General features: G+C 42.7%; 1 long non-coding RNA gene across 1 annotated transcript in view; it reads right to left on the bottom strand.

Moving 5' to 3' along the window:
• Window positions 1-17,217: 17,217 nt before the first annotated feature.
• LOC128420906 (uncharacterized) overlaps window positions 17,218-22,347 on the bottom strand; it is a 71,762-nt gene continuing 66,632 nt past the window's right edge. Inside the window, exons 2-3 of the long non-coding RNA XR_008332167.1 lie at window positions 18,218-18,309; window positions 17,218-17,292 (exon numbers count right to left, since the gene is read on the bottom strand). This is a non-coding gene — a long non-coding RNA (uncharacterized LOC128420906). The remainder of the gene's footprint in view (window positions 17,293-18,217; window positions 18,310-22,347) is intronic.

The following is a 22,347-nucleotide window of genomic DNA, read 5'->3' on the forward strand; positions in this document are numbered from 1 at the left end:
CAAGTTATGAGTATGCTATTATTATTTTATTTATATACTGTTTTACGCCAAAATGACTTCCAAGCAGTTTACAAAGACCTATTATATATGCATTAAAATATAAACATCCATTATGAAAATACACAATAAAACAATCTCATTGAAACAATACAGCGATTGAAATGGGAGACTCGGGTCTGCTGGCTTGAAATCCGACATCTGGTAGCAGAGGTTACATCTGGTAGCATGAGCCGATGGATAAAAGATCCATGAGAATCTGCATGAGAGGTGAGAGGTCGATGAATCGTTGCCATCCTCTGCACCTAAGGAGATAAAGAAAGCGTCTGCCTGCAGCCAAAAGCTGAACAGACAGCTGGACACCGAGAGGAGTGTGTTTCAAGGCAACGGAGCCCCAAAAAGGTATGCTGCATTTCGGGCTAGAGAGAATGAACGCAGAAAGACTTATTTTCTGGTTCACAAGAGCTGCGTTTGAAAAACAAGCTCTGAAAGCAGGCTGGCATACCAGGAATTCCTGTGGTAGATAAGGATTCCCGTCCCGGGGAAGGTTGCTGGGCAACGACCGTCAGGGCTTAGAAAGTTACTGACAAATGGGATTGGCTCAGAAAGAGCGTAAGACGTCAAAGAATGTTTTGACTACCTTTAAAGCAGAAAAACAGCCCAGGAGTTTGCCTGCCTGTAAAAAGCAGTAAACAGCCGAGAGACTTTTGGAGTTTACTGGCTTGAAAGTGAAAGCTGGCTTGAGATTGAGTGTAAAGCTGACCCTTGGATTCAGCATGGATGCCAAGAAGGGGGGAGTGCCCCTGAGTGCCGTGGTTCAGGATGAACACAGCCGGCATGCTGCACTGGAAGTAAAGGACAGGGGGAGGGAGGAATGGAGTTCTAATTCCCCCACCGATGAGGCTACTGGAAAGGATGCTGTAGCTTTGAACGTTGTCCAGTGTTACAGTTGTGGACAGGCTGGGCATCTTCAGCGGAACTGTAAGAAGCCACGTCAGCCAAAAGGAGCGAAGGGCCGCTCAGCAAAGCCTGAGGCATCAGGCAAAGGTCATACCAAGCCTATGGTGGAACCTGGAAAGGCTTTGATGGCGAAAGGAACCACGCCAGATGTTGGGAACTCGTTTGTAATTGACACTGGATGTACTTTTCATATGTCCCCACACAGAGGGCTCTTTTCAACGTTTAAGAAGCAAAGCTTCACTGTGACACAGGCCAACGGTCAGGAGCTGGAAGCGACCGGAAAAGGGACTGTCTATCTTAAGAGTCTGAACTTGACAATAAACAATGTTTACTTGGTTCCTGAATTGAAGTTCAATCTGCTGAGTGTTTCGCAGATTGCAAAGAAAGGACTGAGATTGTCCTACGATGCTGAGAACTGCAAGATCTACAAAGATGGAGAGTTATATCTTTCGGCCAGAGAGAAAGATGGACTATATTTGTTGACTTTTGACGAAAGTGATTACATGGAATGTAATTCATCTGTGTCTAACCTAGTTTCTCTTGCAGGTGTGAGCAAGAAGAAGACCGGGGTCAACAGAGCATTTCAGCGGGTGTATGCTGATGTGATTGGTCCTCTAGAACCATCTAGAGGCAATGCAAGATATTATCTTGTGTGTGTGGATCATTTCTCTAACTATGTCTGGGTTTATGTGTTGAGAAAGCCACAGGAAGCCTTGGAGAGGTTTCAGGAGTTTTGTGACAAGGTTAAGAGTATGCATGATGCTAACATTGATTGTCTATTCACAGATGAGAAGCAGATTTTTCTTTTACAGGATTTCCAAAGGTTCCTGCAGAAGAAGGGGATCAGACACAAGATTGCTGTTTCAGCGGAAGCGTGGAACAGGGGTGTCTGTGTACGGGTGAACAGAGAATTGCAAAAGGGGATGGAAGCGCAATTGCTTAGTTCACATCTGCCACATGAGTACTGGGCCGAGTCTCTAATGTCGTTTTGTTATACGAAAGTGAGAAAGGTTTCAAAAGAGTTGGGAAGTTCTCCTTTTGAGAAACTGTTCCACAGAAAACCTTCTGTTGCCCATTTCAAGGTGTTTGGGTCTCATGTGGGGACAGAAGCTCCAGGTGGAGTAAAGAATGCCAGAGGCATTTTTGTGGGGTATGAAAAGGGTCTCTACAGAGTAATTTTGTCTGAATCTGGTCAGGTGATTCTCACAAAATTTCTAGAGAGTGCTCCTGAACAGGAGAGAGTGATAGTACACACATTTCCCACTGAGGACGATTCAGATGATGATGGTGATTTCACAGAGTACAGTGGTACTGAGAGTGATGACACTGATAGCTCGGAGAGCTCAGTTGTCACAGTCATTGAGAGGAAGTCTCACACAATGGATAGGCCTTCACAACTGAAGGATGAACAACTGTTTACCATTGGAACTGGTTCTCCAAAGAGTCCTGAGACTGGACCAGTGAGCAGAGAGGATCAGCACCTCATACGTAGGTCTGAGAGAGTTACAAAGGGTCAACCACCCAAGAGGTACTCAAAAGAGTTTGCTAACTTAGCTGTTGCATGTGTTGCTGTTGTAAACAACCGAGGACAGGTTGGAGCTGTGTCTAAGTCAGAGACAAAGACACAACAGAGAGTTGCTAGCCAAGGTAGTGCAGATGCACTCATTCCTTGGAAACCAGACAACCAGAGAGGTACACTGGGGAAACCAGTGGCGGGGAGTTCCAAGGGTGGAACTGAAACAACAGGGGAGTGTTATGTGTATAACAACTGTTTGTTTTCTTCTCTGGATCACGCTTTGCTTGCTGCAACACGCATTGATTCTTTTGGGGGAGGATGTTACGAAAAAGGAGCAATGCAGAAGCCAGCCCCAGGTGGCTGGAATGGTAAACAGGAAACTGATGTTATTGGAATGTACCGTGGGAACAAGAGACAGTGTACTGAGTGCCGGATATTAGCTCAGAGTGGCACATGACCCTGTACTGGAAGTACATGGGTGGAGTTTATTCTCTCTCTGCAGTTGTAAATCAGAGGGTACAGACGTGTTTTCTCTGTACTGCTGAAATACAGGAATAAAGACATGTAAATATATTTCTGTCTGTCTCTTCCCCCCCCCCCTGGATGGGAGGGGGAGGAGTGGTGTGTTCTTTTCACGTTTGAGAAGAATCGCCGATTGGAGACCTCCCTTGATCTTGCCGGGAGTCGCAGACAGGAGGTCACAAGGATTCAAGCCGGGCACCTGGAGGGTGGCCAAATTCCTCAAAGCTAAGCTGGCCCTGCTGGCTTGAAATCCGACAGGGTCAAGTTATCACCGGTAAGCCTGTGTAAACAGGTACATCTTTAAAAACAGATGAAATGCCAATAAAGACAGGTGCCTTCACCATCCAGCAAGGAAAACACTCCATAGCATCAGTGCCATCAGTGAAAAGGCCCACCTCCATGTCACCCAAGCTGATAAGCATTAGGCCATTATAGGACTAACCAGGTTCCATCTGCTGATATCAATGCCTTTGCTGAGAACCAGAGGGGAAATTGGTCTTTCTGGTAAACTGGTCCAGAGTTTTCCAGGACTTTATAACGATATACTTCACCTATCCCACCTTTGTTCTTCTTCTCTTACTTTTGCAACAAATATGCAGGACACAGAAGACCAAGTAGAAGTGAGCCTCGGTCTTTTATTTACATCAGGGATTAGGAACAATCTTCAGATGTTCATGGAATCATAGAATTGTAATGTTGGAAGGGACCCCAAGGGTTATCCAGTCCACCCTCATGCAATGTAGGAATCTAAACTGAAGTAATCTAAACTAAAGATTACTTGGACTCCCAGCTGTTATCACTTCTACCTAATTCCCATGGTGAAATTCACAACAGCCTGTTGTTGGGCATCTCTTCATAGAGTGCCTCTTTCCAAGTCCAAAGAATGGTTATCTATTCTTGTGACAAAATGCACTTGTGTACATGACTCAACCAGTCATGGGAACAGGGCACATTTTAATTACTAAGCATTTTCAACAACATTGAATTGTTCTTGATTTTTTAATTGTGGAGCTTCCTCAATTCTCTGTTTTATTTGTTATTAATTTTGATTTGCTTCTACAAAGTTTACACAGAAGTTAGATCATGTTCAGTCTTTATAGAGCATTTCTTATTTGTTTGCAGAGAGGTGATACATCAATGAACATGCACCCTGAATTCATCTAGATTTGCTTCCCTTGTGGTTATACATCTTCTCGTGAGTCGTTCATTCATCCCACACTTTTCAGTGCATTTCCCTGTCACTTTCCTAACTGCAAAATGTTCGGGATTTTTGCGTGCATTTGCTTTACCAGGGTTACAGCGCAGTTCAATCCACTTTAATTGTGCAAACCTAAATTTCCAATATGCACTCGAATCCCACCTGCAAAATCCTGGCAATCTAAGAGCAACCAAAGCTGCACCAGGTAGCTTAAAGTTAAGACTGTATAACCCCTGCAGAATACTAACTGGTTCTATGTACAAACACACACCTATCCTCCTCAAGCAACATATTATGACAATGACACACCATGCCAAGACATGCCGGTCCTGAGAAATTGTTTGATTAGCTTGTGTATTGTAAAACATCTTTCTCTTGGCAAGTACTTAAGCCCGCAAGAGCTGCCAAGCTGGAGGCACTATGGCTCACACTATAAGTCTTCCTGCAGTCCTCTGGGCCACTCTGTAACAAGAGCTACCATTTTGCTGTCACTGTCGCTTCACATATTCAGTCTCTAAAGCTCTGTTTGTTGTTTCATTCGCTTCTATGTCTCCCTTAGGAACTTCTTCATTTTAATATAAATAGAGCGCTTTATCATGCAGTGGCAAAGCATCATGGAAGACACAACTCTCAATATTACTGGAGATGATGCATACAGATGAATCTGGTGGCAGGTCACAAACAAAGGAACATAATGAAAGAAAACTCTTCTCTGGTGATAGAGAGACAGATACGACTGGACGTGATATATGGTTATAAGGCACTAAATATAGCTATATTTTATATGAATAGGTGTTTTACGCTTCGTATTTATCATTTAGGAAAAGTTTATGAAAAATAAAAAAGGAGGGGATATAAAGGGTCCTGGTCACACCAATAACTCTCTCTTTCTTTTAATGGCATTTACAAAGATCAGAGTTATGGCATACTTAGTGAAGCTTTTTCTGACAAGGGCCTGCAAGGCAGAAAAAGTGTTCTTCTCCTGATAAACAAGAGCAAAGGCCTCCCCTCTGACAGATAGGTTTGTGTTGTGCAGGGAGATTTTGACATTGGGGCAGTTTCAAACCAATGCCTGCCTGTCCCGTCCCCCTGCCCCAATCAGTGATACAATCTCACAGTTTGGTGTTTTAATTTAGCCAGCTTGCAATGCTCAGCTCTGTTATCAAGTGCAATTTTCCCCAAAAGTGCTTTTCTAGCATGGAAGGTTGAAAGAGATTCTATGTGCATGTGCCATCTGCATTCAGCAGACTGGGCACCCAAAGTTAGCTTCTTCCTGACACAAGTGCAGAATCTTGACAAGCAGTCTGTAGTTTATTGCTATGAAACACTGTGAACTATAAGGCCAGCTGCACTGAAATGGGTGCTTGCGCAATGTTATCTTAATCTTAACGTACTACAATTTCCAGGGGGCATTAGGATGATATGTGTGACACCATCAGCACACCTGTCAACCTTGGAGCCAGGAGGGAACTCTTGCAATGTTCACTGAGAGGCCTTGTAAACATTGACACCATGCCAAACCAAACTGTGCCCCATCCTGACTGTTGACATTCCTTGTGTTCACGTCTTTCCTTTTTAGTACTCCTCTGACCCAAGCTGTAGTTTTCCTATTCCCTTCACCAACATGATTCACTTTCCTACCTGCAATGGGATCTGCCTTTGAGAGTACCCACATTTTGTCATCAGTATTACACAACTTCTAACACTTCTTCCCAGCTCCTTTCACAGAACTGGGCACACCAGTTCACGCCAGTTTCACAGAACTGGGCACACCAAAATACATAAGCCTATGGCTTCCATCCCTCCTCTCTCTGCCTTACCTTTCCAACTTTTTAGACTTTCAATAATAGGGCTAGCCACCAATTAAATGAAACTTAGCCAATAGGTAGATCAATTAATTAAACTCTATATAAATATGCATTTGAGAAAAAGCATATGAACAAGGGACTCTGCCTTATTCCAGGTCAGACCATTGGTCCATCTAGTTCAGTTCTGTCTACAGTAACTGGCAATAGCTCTCCAGGATTTCAAGTCCTACCTGAGGGTTTGAACCTCATGCAAAGTGGATGCTCTACCACTGAGCTATGGCTCTTATGACCTTAGTCCTAAAGAAAAATGCATTTGCTTTTATGTGATTTGGGACAGCATACCCCGAGGGTCACTTCCATCTACATTGACCTGCCTGAACATTAAGGTCAACACCAGATGATCTTCTCCAGCTTCCCTGCCGAATGAGGAATGGAAGCAACTGAGGTGGACCACAAAATGGCGCATCCACACATGCACACTCCACCAGGGAGAAGGGGTTAGTGATGAACTACGTCAAGAACACAGGGGCAATAAATATCTATCTTGAGAACAAGCGTGTGAGGAAACCAGCAGCACCTCCTCTTCACCAATAGGCCATTGTAGAGGCAGCATGGGGGATATGCTACTCAGGAGGTGACAGATCCAGCCTCCAAAAGAGTGTGCTGCAGTGGTTGCTGGCACTGCAACAGCAGCAGGTTATGCATTCCTTGGAGGCTGGATCTGCTGTCCCTGCGGATCCTGCCCCCCGAGGTGGTTGCCTCATCTTGCCTCATGGGTGGGCTGGCCCTGGTGGTACCTTCCCCTTTGGAATTCTCTCCCCACCTCGTAACTTCCCTGTTATCTTTTCAGTAGCAGGCAAATATTCTTGCATTTCCCCCAGGCATCTTAAAAGCAAAGAAATTGGTAGCTCCGAATTTGAGCTGTTTTAAGGCTGCTTCCATTTTATTTTGGTATTCTACGATGCTTAAATTTGGAGTTGTCAATTTAATTGTGAGGAGCAGGAGTATAAATCTATAAATAAGTATGTTAGTAAGAAAAACAAAAAGACCTGCTGAAAGGTTTATAAATTAAATATTATTTCCCTCCTGCATGGGGCTAAGCCTGAGAGAATAGTGTTTTGCCTAATACCACCCAGTGATTTAATTAGGTTGAAGTTGAAATCTTATAACTGAGAGTAAGGACTGTTGAAGCAAGTTCTTCTAAGCAGGCATATACCGTATATAATAGTGCTGAAACTCTTTCTTAAAAAATAGGACCCACTTCTTTGCTCTGTAAACTACTAATACACTGAGATGGCATTATTACAGATAAATTCCTGTAAAGAGCCATTACTAGTTGTTAATCAGTGATCAGACCTCTCTGATCATAAATATTTTCATCTGCTAATATTTGAAGCAGTTGTGATGCTTTTACTTGTATAAACGGACATACAATACCATTAAATGATGCCATTTGTAAGGGACAAATATAAAAAACTGCACAACTGGTTAAAACAAATGCAAACTAATTTGTGCTAATTTAAAAACAGAAGATAAAGTTACACTGCACATCACATCCTGAACGCTGTGTGTGTGTTCCAGATATTTGGAAAATGTCGAGATCCAGTTACAAATTCAAAAGTAGAAAATATGAGACCATGAAATTCGGTCGTTAGAATGCAGAACATTTGTACATTGTAAATACCACAAGACTTCTTAGATTGCATGAACAGAATTGGCAAGCAGCTATTTCTTTAGTTTTATGTTGCTTTTAATCTCTGTTTATTTATTTAATCTTATACCTACCACCATTCTTAAGAACAGAATGGCTAACAACACATACAGATTTATATTTCTTTTCTTTTCTTAAAAAAGTCTATTAGAAATAGTTTATTGAATTAAAATTAAAATCAGTCACTAGTGGGGAGAGAGACTAAAGCTCAACAGTCATGAAACTGTTATAAAACAGCAGCGGTAATTAAAACTTCAGCCTCTAAGAATCTGCTGGAACAACTAAATATCACAATTGTATGTTTTGTAGTGCCGTTGAATGTGCTGCCTGCTGCTACTACCGATTGGTGGCGGAGCACTGAGAAGACAGTCAAATTTGACTATCTAGAGGAAATAAGAGCTGTAACAAGGTTTCTGTAGATTAACCAGGCCTTTGGCTGATCAACATTCTATGGCCTTTTAATTGTTTTTGTGGGAGCAGGGTTATTGGTTTGTTTTTGTGCTATGTATTTTGGGTACTCATTTTGTATTTTCATATTGTGAACTGCCCTGTGATCTTCAGACGAAGGCGGTATACAAATTTAAATAATAAATAAAGTACAGTGGTACCTCGGGTTACAGACGCTTCAGGTTACAGACTCCGCTAACCCAGAAATAGTACCTCGGGTTAAGAACTTTGCTTCAGGATGAGAACAGAAATCGTGCAGCAGCAGCGGGAGGCCCCATTAGCTAAAGTGGTGCCTCAGGTTAAGAATAGTTTCAGGTTAAGAACAGACCTCCAGAATGAATTAAGTTCTTAACCCGAGGTACCCCTGTAAACAAACAATGCCTCTAGAAAGTAAGAGCAGTGGCACAAAAGTCTTCGCTGTGTGTTATTCCAGGTACCCAGGCCCAGATTCAACTAACCAGGCATGCTAGTGGAAGCCCTCCCACTAGTACAAATGGGCTTCACCCTTCCTCTTGATGTGCCGTCCCTACATCTCCCCCTAATTCACTCTTGAGTTTCAGGGAAAAAACCCCCTCCCAGAACAGCGCATGGAGAGCCTCTGGCAAGCGGAAATGTTTGTTCTGATGGAATGATCAGTAGAACACAACAGTGAATTACTTCTCATGGTTGCTTTCATGTACTAAGATTACTTTTGAGTCTTTGAGGTCTGCCTAGGGCTTGCCGATCGGAAGGTTGGTGGTTCGAATCCCTGCGGTGGGGTGAGCTCCCATTGCTTGGTCCCTGCTCCTGTCAACTTAGCAGTTCGAAAGGACGTCAAAGTGCAAGTAGATAAATAGGCGGGAGGTAAACGGCATTTCCGTGCACTGCTCTGGTTCGCCAGAAGCGGCTTTGTCATGCTGGCCACATGACCTGGAAGCTGTACGCCGGCTCCCTCGGCCAATAAAGCGAGATGAGCGCTGCAACCCCAGAGTGTTCCGCGACTGGACCTAATGGTCAGGGGTCCCTTTACCTTTACTGTCTCCTGTTTGCTTGTACCTGTCCCTGACAGCTCATTGTCCCCATTATTGCTTTTGAGGGAGATTCTTGGCAGGGGCAGAAATGCGCCTTAACCTTTTGATTATTACTTGTAAATGAAGAAAAACGAATGCTTGCAGCTACCATTCTATGCCCAGTCACCTGGGAGTAAGCCCCACTGAACATACTGGAAAGTACTCCTGGGTAAACGTGCATGGGGGATGTGCTGCAACTTATGCACATTTAAATGATTTCCTCACGTATGAGTCATCCTTTTCTCTGGGAAATCTTGATGTGTGATACTTTAAGAAAGCACAAATCTGTCTTGGCAGCAGGAATAAATAAAATAAAACCTTACAGCCTGAATTTCTCAGTGTCACTGAGAATAGCCATCACTGAATAGGATCAGATACAATAGCCCTAATTCTTTGGATTTAGATTCGTCGGGGGGGGGGAGTGCAATGTTTGTATATAATTACTTTCTTAGGCAATGGTTCAGTAGCTTAACCTTCCTTTTGCTTTGTGCTCTAAGGTTTTTCTTCACCTGTGTAGAAACTTCACCACCACACAGCTGTTAATTTCAGCAGAGTGGCGCCCTGAGCTATTTCTGTGGTCAGCTCCATATGACACCTGACATTGTATAGTACAATTTTTCTGTTCTGGAGCCTTCTCCATCCTGAAAGTTTACATAAATATCTTTCCCCAATGCTTTAATCTGTAGGCACAAGTATTTATATATAATCAACTGTGCTTTATAGGAATAGTACTGCACCGACAATGTCAGGAGACTTTTGCTTGCCTAATATCAGCCTAATGTTGGCCTAGTTGGAGGCCGATTTCATGATGGGTTTGTTTGGTTGACTTAACACATGGGATAAATATTACAAAAAGGCATGGTTTCATTGCAAAGTGTATTATTTAGCACATTACACTGTGCCGATTTTGCAAACTGCTAGAGGATGCACCTGCCCCGCACAGGTTTGTTCAAATTGTTGCCTATTGGCCATGATAGTTATGCTCTGCCTGCATGATTGGTGGTAATAATGATTCTGAATACCAGTTGCTGGAAGCCACAGAAGAGGAGAGAGTTCCTGCGTTCAGTCCTGCTTGCAACAAATTGGCCCCTGGCCTGATCCGGAGGGCTCTTATGTTCTTAAATGTTCATTTTTCTTGTTTGACTGCCGCTATTGACATTGCTGCAACCGATAATGGTACCTTGAGATAATGTGTGGGCACCATGTTGAGATAAGGCTTCATGGTTTGATGGAAGCATCTAAACACATTTAAACTAATCTGGGCTTTGTGGAGAAGAAGAAAAATCAGGAATCTGAAATTACAGCTCATGCAAATGTTAGAAATGAAAGCACTCGGAACAAATTGCAATGATAGTTGTTCTTAGTAAAACCTATTATTGACTTGGGTGAGCATGACGCTAAGCAAGGACTAACGAGCTCAGGATCTGGCCACATGTCAGCACCTCAAACTTTGCGCCTGCAGGAGGCATTTAAGCGTGCAGAAGAGAGTAGAGTGAGATGTGCAGAAACAGAATGAAGCAGGCCATAATTTCGATTGGTAAAGCTTCCAGAAAGTAATTGTGTGGCATGCAGACAAAGATCCAAATTTTCTGCAATGTACCAAGCAGCCTACCTGCTTTAGTGAATGCTGGGAGGAGTAGTGTGCAGGCAATCTGCAACAGAAACCAATCCAACAAAAACATTATATCATCATTACAGTAGGCAAAGATTGTGCAGCTGAAAGCATTCATTCAGAAGGAATGCAAGCCTGTTCACAACTGGCATGCTTCCCAATTCCTGGAGCCAGGAGCCACTCACCGACAGGGCCATCACTGATTATTGAGAACCACCATAGAATTGTAGAGTTGGACCACAAAGGTCATGTGATCCAATCTCCTGCAATGCATGAAACTTTTGCCCAATGTGGGGCTCAAACCCAAGACCCTGAGATTAAGAGCCTCATGCTCTATCCACTGAGCTATCTGTCTTCTCCTTTGTTGTGTAAGGCTGGATTTTATCATCCCTATTGGTTTAAAGCCTATGTATAATAGGCACTTGCACATGGCAAAGTTATCTGAAAACTCTTTCTCTTGGGCTAAAGTAGGCCTTCCAACCAATGTAAGCAGTGAAGCACTTAAAAGGGGGCTAATTAGGTATTTGCTGTACTTGACAGACAAAAGATGTATGCAAGCACAAGGGAAAGACTGCAAATAGAGATATCCCTGATTATGTTATTGTCCAACATTTTAATTAATTCCTTATGCTATCTGTATAATTTAAATGGTTTCTTTTCTTAAAGAGGGGGAAAGATTTAATAATAAGAGGACCATAGTGTTACTTTAACTAATCACTATCACTGCAGGGTGCTGCAAAAAAATTATGCAGCATTTCTGAGATACGCTCAAACCATCTAAGGAGAACTACGTCTGCTTCTTACTAGCCTTCATTTCTCCTTTGTTTGCAGAGCTGTGCTGAAAAAGATGCGTGACTTGATTCAGCTGATGTACTGCCCCAGAAAGGGCTTCATTTTGGAATCTGCCTTAGGTTAGAGTATTGGGGGCTTTGGCCAGGGCACAGCCTGACTCCCTCCTTTGGCAATCTTCACAGAACTCAATTGCCCAATGGTTGCCATTAATTTGATTTGAATTAATTTTATAATGAAATGATTTTAGAATGTTATATTATTTTATTGTTAGCCGCCCTGAGCCCGGCTTCGGCTGGGAAGGGCGGGATATAAATAAATAAATAAATTATTATTATTATTATTATTATTATTATTATTATTATTATTATTGGGGAGGTCACTTAAAAGTTAGGACAGAGGACATCTCAAGTCTCCACTGCTCTGGCATGAAATCTGTACACACTTGTGGTGGATGACCCTTGCTCCAAAAAGCGTGATCAAAATTAAAGGGTTCAGGAACTCAGACCAGACCAAATTTCCTAAAATTATACATAAGGTAAAGGTAAAGGTACCCCTGCCTGTATGGGCCAATCGTGTCCGACTCTAGGGTTGTGCGCCCATCTCACTTAAGAGGCCGGGGGCCAGCGCTGTCCGGAGACACTTCCGGGTCACGTGACCAGCGTGACGAAGCTGCTCTGGTGAGCCAGCACCAGCGCAGCACACGGAAACGCCGTTTACCTTCCCGCTATAAAGCGGTCCCTATTTATCTACTTGCACTTAAGGGTGCTTTTGAACTGCTAGGTGGGCAGGAGCTGGGACCGAAAGACGGGAGCTCACCCCGCCGCGGGGATTCGAACTGCCAACCATGCGATCGGCAAGCCCTAGGCACTGAGGTTTTACCCACAGCGCCACCCACATCCCAAAAATTATACATAGACTTTACTAAAACAAAACTCTACAAAAGAGAAAAACTCCAAATAATGACACAGATTAAAATAGCTCAGAAGGGAAGAAAACAACAAACACTAACTTATCCTGCTAATTAACATAAACACTTACACTTAAATCTCAGTAGGCTGAGCAACAGAACAAGATGCTGTCAAAAGCCCAAATAGACGCTGACCTTGGCTGGCTGGTTGCTGAGAGCTCCCACCAATCCAGGTTTTTAGACCATGGGCGTTCACCTCTTCCAGCCAATTACCTTGTGACATCGGCCTTGAAGCCTTAACGGGAGACAACTCATTATTTCTGAGGTTCTAACCCATTCCCATAAAAAGTCTTAAAGGGGCAATATCATCACAACACCTTTGCCCGAAGCTTAAAGTGCCAGATCTCTTTTATCTGATGTCAGAAGACAGGGAACAAAAGGAGAGCTGCATATGCATAGAATCATAGAGTTGGAAGGGACCACGAGGGTCATCTAGTACAACCCACTGCTATGCAGCAATATTTTGTCAGTGAATCCTTGAATCCATGACCCTGAGATTAAGAATCTCCTGCTCTACCAACTCTACCAATCCATAACTTGAAGTATGCACTTTAAAAGCCAGGAGGATACACAATGGTGTACCTGTTGCTAAACTGCACCTACTTCAGCAGGGGAACGAAAGTTTGAGTACTCCCCTACAAAAGTATGCTCTATGCCGTAACATGGTAGGAGTGTTCACATGTTACATTCAGTGAGTAGAGTGGTACCTCAGGTTACAAACACCTCGGGTTACAGACTCCGCTAACCCGGAAGTAATACCTTGGGTTAAGAAATTTACCTCAGGATGAGAACAGAAATCACACACCAGCAACAGTGGGAGCTAAAGTGGTACCTCAGGTTAAGAACGGACGTCTGGAACAAATTAAGTTCGTAACCAGAGGTACCACTGTATATGGTCTGTGCACACAAAGAGTTGAACTGTATATGTCAACAGTAATCCACACTGAATATTCAATGAGTGCACAGTCTATGCACCTGACAGAGGCCATATTAGCACCATGCATTAAAGCCCTATGATACCACTTTTAAAAGTCGACCATCCATGGTGTATGAGGTGGCAGTCTTGGTATTTTTATTACACTTCTGGCGTTGTGTAACATCTATTACTATCCAGGTACTGGAGAGTACATTGACTGAGACAGATTGGCCCATCATTCTGTCCCACATAGGACAGGTTCCATACACTGTCACCAGTTCAAACTAAGAGTGCATATTCAGTGCTTTCCACTGCATAAGAAAATACATGAATTTTCATCTAGAGAAATTAGGCTATCATCTTACGTGAGCTTACTTCTAAGTAAACATGCGAAAACTTGGGCTGCAAGGTCATGTTAGGAATGAGCATGCATGCGCAAGCACCTATGTGCATTAAAACCTGCTAATGGCGAAAAGGTGGTCATATTAAAGCCACAGACAATTTGTCTGAGAACAGATTGATATCTGATGGGCTGGTGACAGCCTCATCGTCAAGAGACTGCCGTTATAGCCTCAGCCTGTGACTTTAAAACTTCACTCGGGGAAAAATTACGGCCAGGCAGGCAGCAGCAGGGCATAGCCTAAGGCACAATCTGCCAATAACAAAGTCCCCAGGAAAACTGATTTGTGGCTTCTGATCGCCTGCTCCTAAGAGCCTTCACTATTGACTAATTTTTGGTTCATCTGGATGTAGATCTATCGTGGCTAACAAGAAAGCACTCGAGGTCTTCATTTAGCCATTGAGCTGGCTCTCCTGGGATGTGTGTGCAGCTGTCTTTACCTTCTTCCCAATCGACACATCAAAAGCGGTGGAATATATTTTCATTTTCAGAAATGCAAACGGCAAGCAAGATAAACTTGCCAAACTAGTCTTGAAAAGGAGTGAATCATTACTGCTCTGTGCCAGATGCAAAAGATAAATCAGTTGCCTGACCATGTAGAATTTGGTTCTATATATAAATCCAGGGCGGATAGAAGGGAATCCATTTATACCCTGGACAGGCGAATCATTTTATTATAACTACTAAGGATTAAATCATTTTGTCCTGAAAAAAGGAAAAGAAGAAAACAGCAGCTAATAGGATACTCTCACTCAGCTTATACTTATGGGATATGATTATTTCTTTCCTTTGGAAATGAATATATTTTCTAACACCATTCATTTTCAAGAGATCCAATATATAGGACTGCATTACCATTGATGACCTTATCATTAGGAGAGCCATCATCCATTGTCCTCAACCCCAGTATCACTTTGTGGGTGGGGGGAGAGAATTTGGCCTCCATGTGCCTTGGAACTAGTATTATATGAGGCCTCCACACAGGAACCCACACCTGCAGTATCTTGATTCGCAAAATCTCCACCCCTGAAAAGATCACAGACGTAGGGTGGTTACATATTCTTTTTGGTGGATTGTAAAATGAATGAACACTTACCTATTTCCCCCCCCCTCTGAATGGTTTATTCAGAAATGGCTGAATATGTCCACTTCTGTCAGTTTTTTTCCTTTTTCCAATCTTAAGTTCCCTTCTCCACATTTCCATATCAGTTTGTGATTTATTTATTTATAATTTTTTTAAAAAAAAGTCCTCATGAAAATTCATTTAGCATTGAAGGGTGAGTTTCTCTTATTATGCCCATTTTTGAAGCAGTTGTGCTTAATGTACACATTTTTGCAAAGCATTTTTGCCCAATACAATACATTTATGTATATTACTTTGAACTGGTATATCCACTTTCAATTGCATTTTGGTATGTGTTCCTTGGCTGGAGAACTGCATTGCAAAATATGGATATGTGCAAATCTTGAAGGGTGGTGTTGGGTCATGGCTGCACTTCAGTTTCTGTATTGTTTCAGAGGGTGTGAATTGGGTAAGTTCACCGTTAAAGGTGAACTCAAACAAATTTCTACTCTCATCTCTAAATGTATTAACCAGGTGTAAGTGCCAGTTTTCTAACTTCTCAATGTTTGTTTTGTGGTTACAGCTGGTGTGATAAACCAGCACAGCAATTTTTGTTCACATGAATCAACTTTAAACTATCTGCCATCTTATTTCACGGAATCAAAGTTCTCACCAGTGTTTCTCAAGAGCAGCATTCCCCAACCTGGTGCCCTCCAGATGTTTTGAACTATAGCTCCCATAATCCCTGTCCTTTGGACATACTGCCTGGGGCTGATGGGAACTGTAGCCCAAGAACATCCAAGCAGCCCTAGCAGGAGGCTGCTTTAGTCTGCCAGAAATACAGAGGGAAATGTTGTAAGCAATGAAAAATTGTACTTTGCATTGTCACTAAAGACGGCAAATCCAGATACTTACTTATTATTTGTTTGTTTCAAATCACTTATATACCACCTTCCACCAGAAAGATTACAAGGCGTTTTGCAAAAGTAAGAGCAATGCAATAAGGCCGTAGAGCTAAAATGAATCAAAATAGACAAAAAATATATCCAGAGGTTCATTGAAAGCTGGTATTAAGAATAAGGACCTGAGAATGCCAGAGTAAAACAGAGGTATTCTTAATAAGCAGTACAATCCTGTGAGTGCCAGAAGCGCTTTCAATGGGAGATCATTCCACAACACAGAGAGTTAGTTTAGAGCTTTTGAGTTAGTTTAGAGCTTTAGGAGTACCCATGTGCTATTCTCAAACTTAAGACGAACCTGCTGGATTAGACCATTGGCCCATATAGTCCAGCATCCTGTTCTGACAGCAGCCAGCCAGATGCCTGTGGGAAACCAGCAAGCAGGATTCAAGCACAGGAGCTTTTTTTCTTCCAGTGGTTTCCAGCAACTGAGATTCAGAAGCATGATGGCCATCATGGATGCATAACCAAGCCAGCTTCAGAACTGGGGTTACATAGCTTGGTTTCAGGTGTGGTTAAGAATAAAATACAGGGAAGGAGTGACCAGCAGGGAGGTCTGGGAAGCCACAGAAGGAAGAGGTGAAAACCATTTAAAGTCAGTCCCAGGACAAAGAGGTTTGGACATGTTTAAAAATAAATAAATCTCACATGATTATTGATATGGCAACTGGCCACTGGCAACAAGGATTCAGCCAATTCAGATGGCCTCAAAACTAACAGATACAAACATTAACACAAAGCTCTCCAGTCTTCAGTTTTGATTCCTCCAGGAAATATGCTATGAAAATAAAGGTTTAGGAAAGAAAAAAAATATCACTAGGATTCAGCCCTAGTGATACATATGCTGTGTAATCCCCCCATTCTTTTGCAACCCTCACAAAACTTTTTTTTATTATTATTTCTAAACATTAAAAAAAAACATTTTTCATAAAAAAATTCTAACAAACATAATGTAGCGCAAATGCGGACAATAAGAAAAATGAATAGACAGAAAAGTATTGACATCAGCTACTGCAATTTATAGAGAGACTACGTCAAACATGTAAAAACTGAATTTAAGGGATACAGAATGGCAGGTATGCTGGGAACTGCCCTGAGATCTATTGACGAAGGGTGGTATACAAATTTGATAAATAAAAATATATAAACAGTAAGTCCTTTTCAGATTAGACCCACTGAAATTAGGGAAACTTAGTTAGCCATGTCTGCTAACCTCATAGGGTCTAATTCGAGGAGGGCTAGTAGTGAATAACACCCACAGTTTACAAATTTAAAACTATACAAATTTAAGAATCAGATTGCACCATCGTCACCCTTACTTTAAAGGCAACTGCTAGACATTTTGCATACTCTTCTGTCACCAGCTTGTCGTGGTCTGCAAAGGAAAAAGTCACATAAAAATGAGATGCATGTACTTCATAAGATAACAATAATGGAATAAGTTCATTTTTATGGACATTTCTGTAAAAAAGAAGAAGAGTGAAATAGCAATAAATGAACGTATGTTTCAACACTGCCATTTCCACATGCACAGACTCAATTGTGGAATGGAATTCTCTTCAAATAGCCTTCAAGTGCTGCTGAACGCAGTACATTCAGTTGCACACTTGAAAAAACCTTTCTATGTCTGCAAACTCTTAGATCTTGTAGATAAGATGCCATAGTACAAGGAGGACCACGCTGAAAATGGTTATACCAAGCACGTAATTTTCTTGTGCCAGACAGATTGTTCTGTTGCTCAATATCAAATAGGTGTGGCCTCGGTAGACCTCTTGCTTTGTTGAGACAGACTAAATAAAGGAATTAAAGTGCATACATAAAACAAACAAAATCCACCGCACATAGGATAAAATCAGTGCCCCGTGTGTAAATAAAACAAGTTACAGACCAGAAAAAAGCAAACTGAATCTCCCTGGGTTTTCCCTCCTTCATAAAACGAAGGTGACGCCAGTACTTTCGGTGAGATATAAGAACCATGTAAAGTGGCAAGGGCTTTAATATGTACCATAGTCACTGAAATCTGAAAGTGTTACCTCATGTATTGTTTCTGAAAAATGAGCCGCCATGAATAATAGTAACTCAAAACAAAAGCCCATTAATCACAATTGCCCTGTTGCGCTGCGGTAGGGCGCTTACCTCACTCTTCTTTGGTCAAAGGCATGAGAGGTCACTGATTCAACCTTCTCCATGTGTGCGGCATATTGCCACCGTTTCCCAGACAGCCCGCTCAGTTTGGTTCCCCCTTGAAGAATGTGCCCAAATCACATAAAGAGATTAGGGTACAGCTGATTATAACTTACCATCGAAAGACTTGGGGGATATGAGGAGGTCAGGATGAAGAATCCGATTACAAAGTGGGAATGTTCAAACAGGTACAGCAGTCTCTGGAAACCTGCAGGAGAAACCAGTTAACTCTTGAGTTCTGCGTAATCGCTTCCCCCTTGTTGGTGGACATACTGCTCCACACCAAATTCCATCTCCCCGCAATTCCAGGGATGATTTCATTCCACAACTCATCAGGGATTTCCCAATTATCTTCCACTTTGAAGATGCAGAGGTAAATGATGAGAAAAGAGAAGACATCACCTTGTTTGGGTGAAAGGAGCCCTGTCTTACACTTTGCTAACATTATAGCCAGATTTCACGGTCACGGGAAAACAAAACACCCCCAAATGGAGCAGTTATTAATTCAATAAATCCAGCTGCTCTCGTGTGCCCCTGGGCGAAGGCAAAAGTTAAAAGCAGCTGCTCATTGACGACATATGTGACATGACCAGGGTAAGGTAGCTGCTTTAGCACATCATTCACCACTTTTAAGGCTGACTGCACTCAATTTCTTAGACAATCTACACACCATTTTCAGTTCTGTACCTCTATAATTTATCACAACAATACCTCAAGCATACAGATTGGGGTGGGGTGGTTGGTGGGGTGGGGGGGAAATGAAAGCAATTTACAGTATCAAGATGAAAGAAGCTGGACAAAGAGAGAAGACCTACTATGTAAATCATATCCACAACTTCAAGGAATGTTGACATAATATTCTGGAATTAATTTTTCCAGCATTCCTACGCAGGTCATACAGAGGTAAATCGAGTGTCCCTCTCCCCCACCCTTGACTCCAGACCCTATATCTGGAGTTGTTTATCAATATGTTAAAGAGGAAATTGATTCTGCTTCCCTCTTTTTCTTGCATGGACAATAGAAACCTTATGTACGAACCCTCCCGTTAAAAATAGCAGCAATATTTTCAGGGGTAAACATTGTTAAATAATCTGTGCGGACGGCGTCCACTGAAGTGCATGGAGCAGCATCCCGGTGCAACACATTTTCAGTGCATTATACCTGAAATGAAGTCAATGCACAGAAGCACAACAAGCCGCTGCCAGGACAGGAGCCAATCAGATTATCTATAATGATGTGAAATCCCATGCACCCTCCACATCTGGGCTCATAACTGACTGTTCAAAAGGCAGCCAAGATCCCACCCAACTGCAACAGGCAAAGGAAGTGGAATTTACAACCTGGCACCTATCCTACTATAAAGTGCTCCCAAATAAGAAGATGCTAGGAATTGAAACTGCTTGTAAGAAATCTTTACAGTCCGGAAAGCCCCTCTCCCCAATTTTAACTGTGCAGCGAGTGCTAGAAAGGTAGCACAGTGGTACCTCAGGTTAAGAACTTAATTTGTTCTGGAGGTCTGTTCTTAACCTGAAAATGTTCTTAACCTGAGGTACCACTTTAGATAATGGGGCCTCCCGCTGCCGCTGCACCGCTGCCGTGTGATTTCTGTTCTCATCCTGAAGCAAAGTTCTTAACCCGAGGTAATATTTCTGGGTTAGCGGAGTCTGTAACCTGAAGCTTCTGTAACCTGAAGTGTCTGTAACTTGAGATACCACTGTATTACTTAGTTGCACTGCATCCCAACTTGGATGCAATGTTAAAGTTCTCTGCTTGACACCTTGGAGGGCCACTGCCCAGCAGAGTAGACATATAGAGCTCAACTGACAAAGGAAGTTGACCCTATGGATTTTTTTTTAGTCTTCCCAAACCTCCCACTTTGGTTAGGACACACATTTCCAGGGATGGGTTTTTGATCCTGAAATATTTCCCATGGTGTTCTGGGGTTAAGCTGTGCTGAGATCCAGCTGAAATTAAGCACCGCAGGTCAGTACTGAACAAAGAGCATTCTTTTGGTGCCTCTGGTGGAATAGGTCTGGGAATCAACCTTGGTGCCTCTCACACGCACATTATAATTCTATGTGGTGTAACCGTTTTATGTTCCTATCCACAGGAATAGCTACAGAGGAAAAGAAGTGATTTTACAGAGTGCTTCTAGATTATTATGTGTTACTGATATTTACAGTCAATAACTAACACCTGCCTAGCGGGTGCTAACAGTGGAGTTCTCAGACTTTGCTGCCCCATGGTAGGAAAGTGATATTAAAAATGAGAAGTTTAGCTGGGCTTTCCCAATGTAACTTACACTGTTTGGTAGGCCAGAAGGGTCACTTGAAAACTATGCTCTTAATTTGATAAATTGCCATAAAGCACAGTGTGAAATACAATAAAAGTATTTTGTCTTTCTCATGCTGACTTTCAATGTGAACTATTAAACTCTTTAATGTATCTCTGAAAGAAAGAAAAAATAAAGCCAAAGACTGAACAGGGAGCCCATATATCGAGGAAGAGTTTATTTCTACTTGTGCTATCTTATTGGTTGGTATAAGGTTTATTAATTTGTTGTTTTTAATGGTGGATCACTCTGTAGTGTTGTGAGAGGTTGGATGTTTCAACTTTTGGATATTGAAGTTTGACTTTTGTTGTATGTGTCTTGTATGTATTTTTGCAGTATTGTAAGTCAACATGGGACCTTTGTGATGTAAGGTGATGTATAAAGGAATAATAACAATAGCAATAATTCACTGTTCATGGCCTATTCAAACAAGTACATTGTTCAGTCCATCACATGACAAAACAGCTGTGTGAATTCCCCATTGTTTCCAGGCACAGTGAAACTGTGGGCTGTGGGACTAAGGCATGGGAAGTTGCAATAAACACAGGTTATTTGGGGATTAAGCAAGCTATAATTTTATTGATTCCAGAAGTCAGCAAGTTTTGGTGCAGGTATTGAGTTAGTTTTCCCACTTCAGTATGAACTTATTTTCTGCTTGGATCAAAACCCAGGGTCCGCTAGTTCACTATTTGGCAGGGTTAACCAAGGTTAAGGATCGCCCCATGATGTACATCAAATCAGGGTGACCCCTTCCAGATCACCATATTGGGAGTTCATTCCTTTAATGGGAATGAACCCTGGTTCCTTGGAGCAGAGGGAGGGGCTCCCCCGTACACTTGACTAAGGATCCAACTCAATGCCTTATTCACCATCAAGTTGTGACAGTTGCTATGAGGTAGGTCCAATCTAAATTCCTCCTTGGTCCTGAATATGGCAAATCGTGTCCTCCCTAAAAGAGGGCACGTGTTGCGGTGAGACCTGGAGACTGACCTCCTGTGTTGTGGGTGGGTGAGATTGGATAGCCACAACACCCGATTAGTAGGTTCCTTCTTGTTGGGTTCAATCTAGCCAATGGGGCGCAGTCCAAATGGATCAAGGGACCTATATATACCCATGCACATGACCCAGAGCTTCCTCTTTCAGCTCATGCATTCGGAACACCCGCCCACCTCTCCCTATATTTGGGCCATTTTGCTATTGACCTTGCTATTCCGTCGTGTGTCGTCTGTTGTTGGGACAGGGGCATGGCGGGAATTTCCCAACTTGGCTGATTGGCTGTTGCCATTTGGGTTTCACCTGCCACGTAGCAAATCATCACAACTTGTAAGGTTGTGGATGGGCACTGATTCAGGTGATAGGGATGGGAGAATGGTCTCGCCATCCCTATGTGAAGGGTATTCCGTTAAAGGAATCCAGGGACTCAACTGGTTTGGTCAACCGCCGAAAGGGGGTTGTGCCCATGCCTGAGTCCAGGGGGGCATCTGGGTGGTGAACACTGTTCCCGGCTTTTCGCCTACCCAGGTGTTCACCCTTGGCTGACCTATGCTGGTGCCCTGGGTCAGCGCTGCCTGCAAGGGTGCAGGGAGCTAGTCGAACCAGAGCCTATGCAACCACCTTCTGTAATCAATAAAGCTGTGGCCTAAATTCTGCCAAAAACCAAACTAAAATTTGAGTCAAGTGTGTCTTTATTTAGGGGGGAGGTCTCTGGTTCTGAACACGCAACTGAAGACTGCTACAGCATGGTCTTACACAAGGGCTGTCCACTTACCCATGGGCATTCCTGCAACATAATGCTTAAGGTAGGTGGGGAATCAACTGAGACTGAGTCCTGGGTTCACCTGGCTTTTATAGCCAGGGAGTGGACTAGAGGCAAGAAGTTTTCCCTCTGGTCTGCTCCCCCTAACCACACTCCCT

The sequence above is a fragment of the Podarcis raffonei genome, chromosome 9 (genome assembly GCF_027172205.1).
Source record: "Podarcis raffonei isolate rPodRaf1 chromosome 9, rPodRaf1.pri, whole genome shotgun sequence".
NCBI lineage: Eukaryota > Metazoa > Chordata > Lepidosauria > Squamata > Lacertidae > Podarcis > Podarcis raffonei.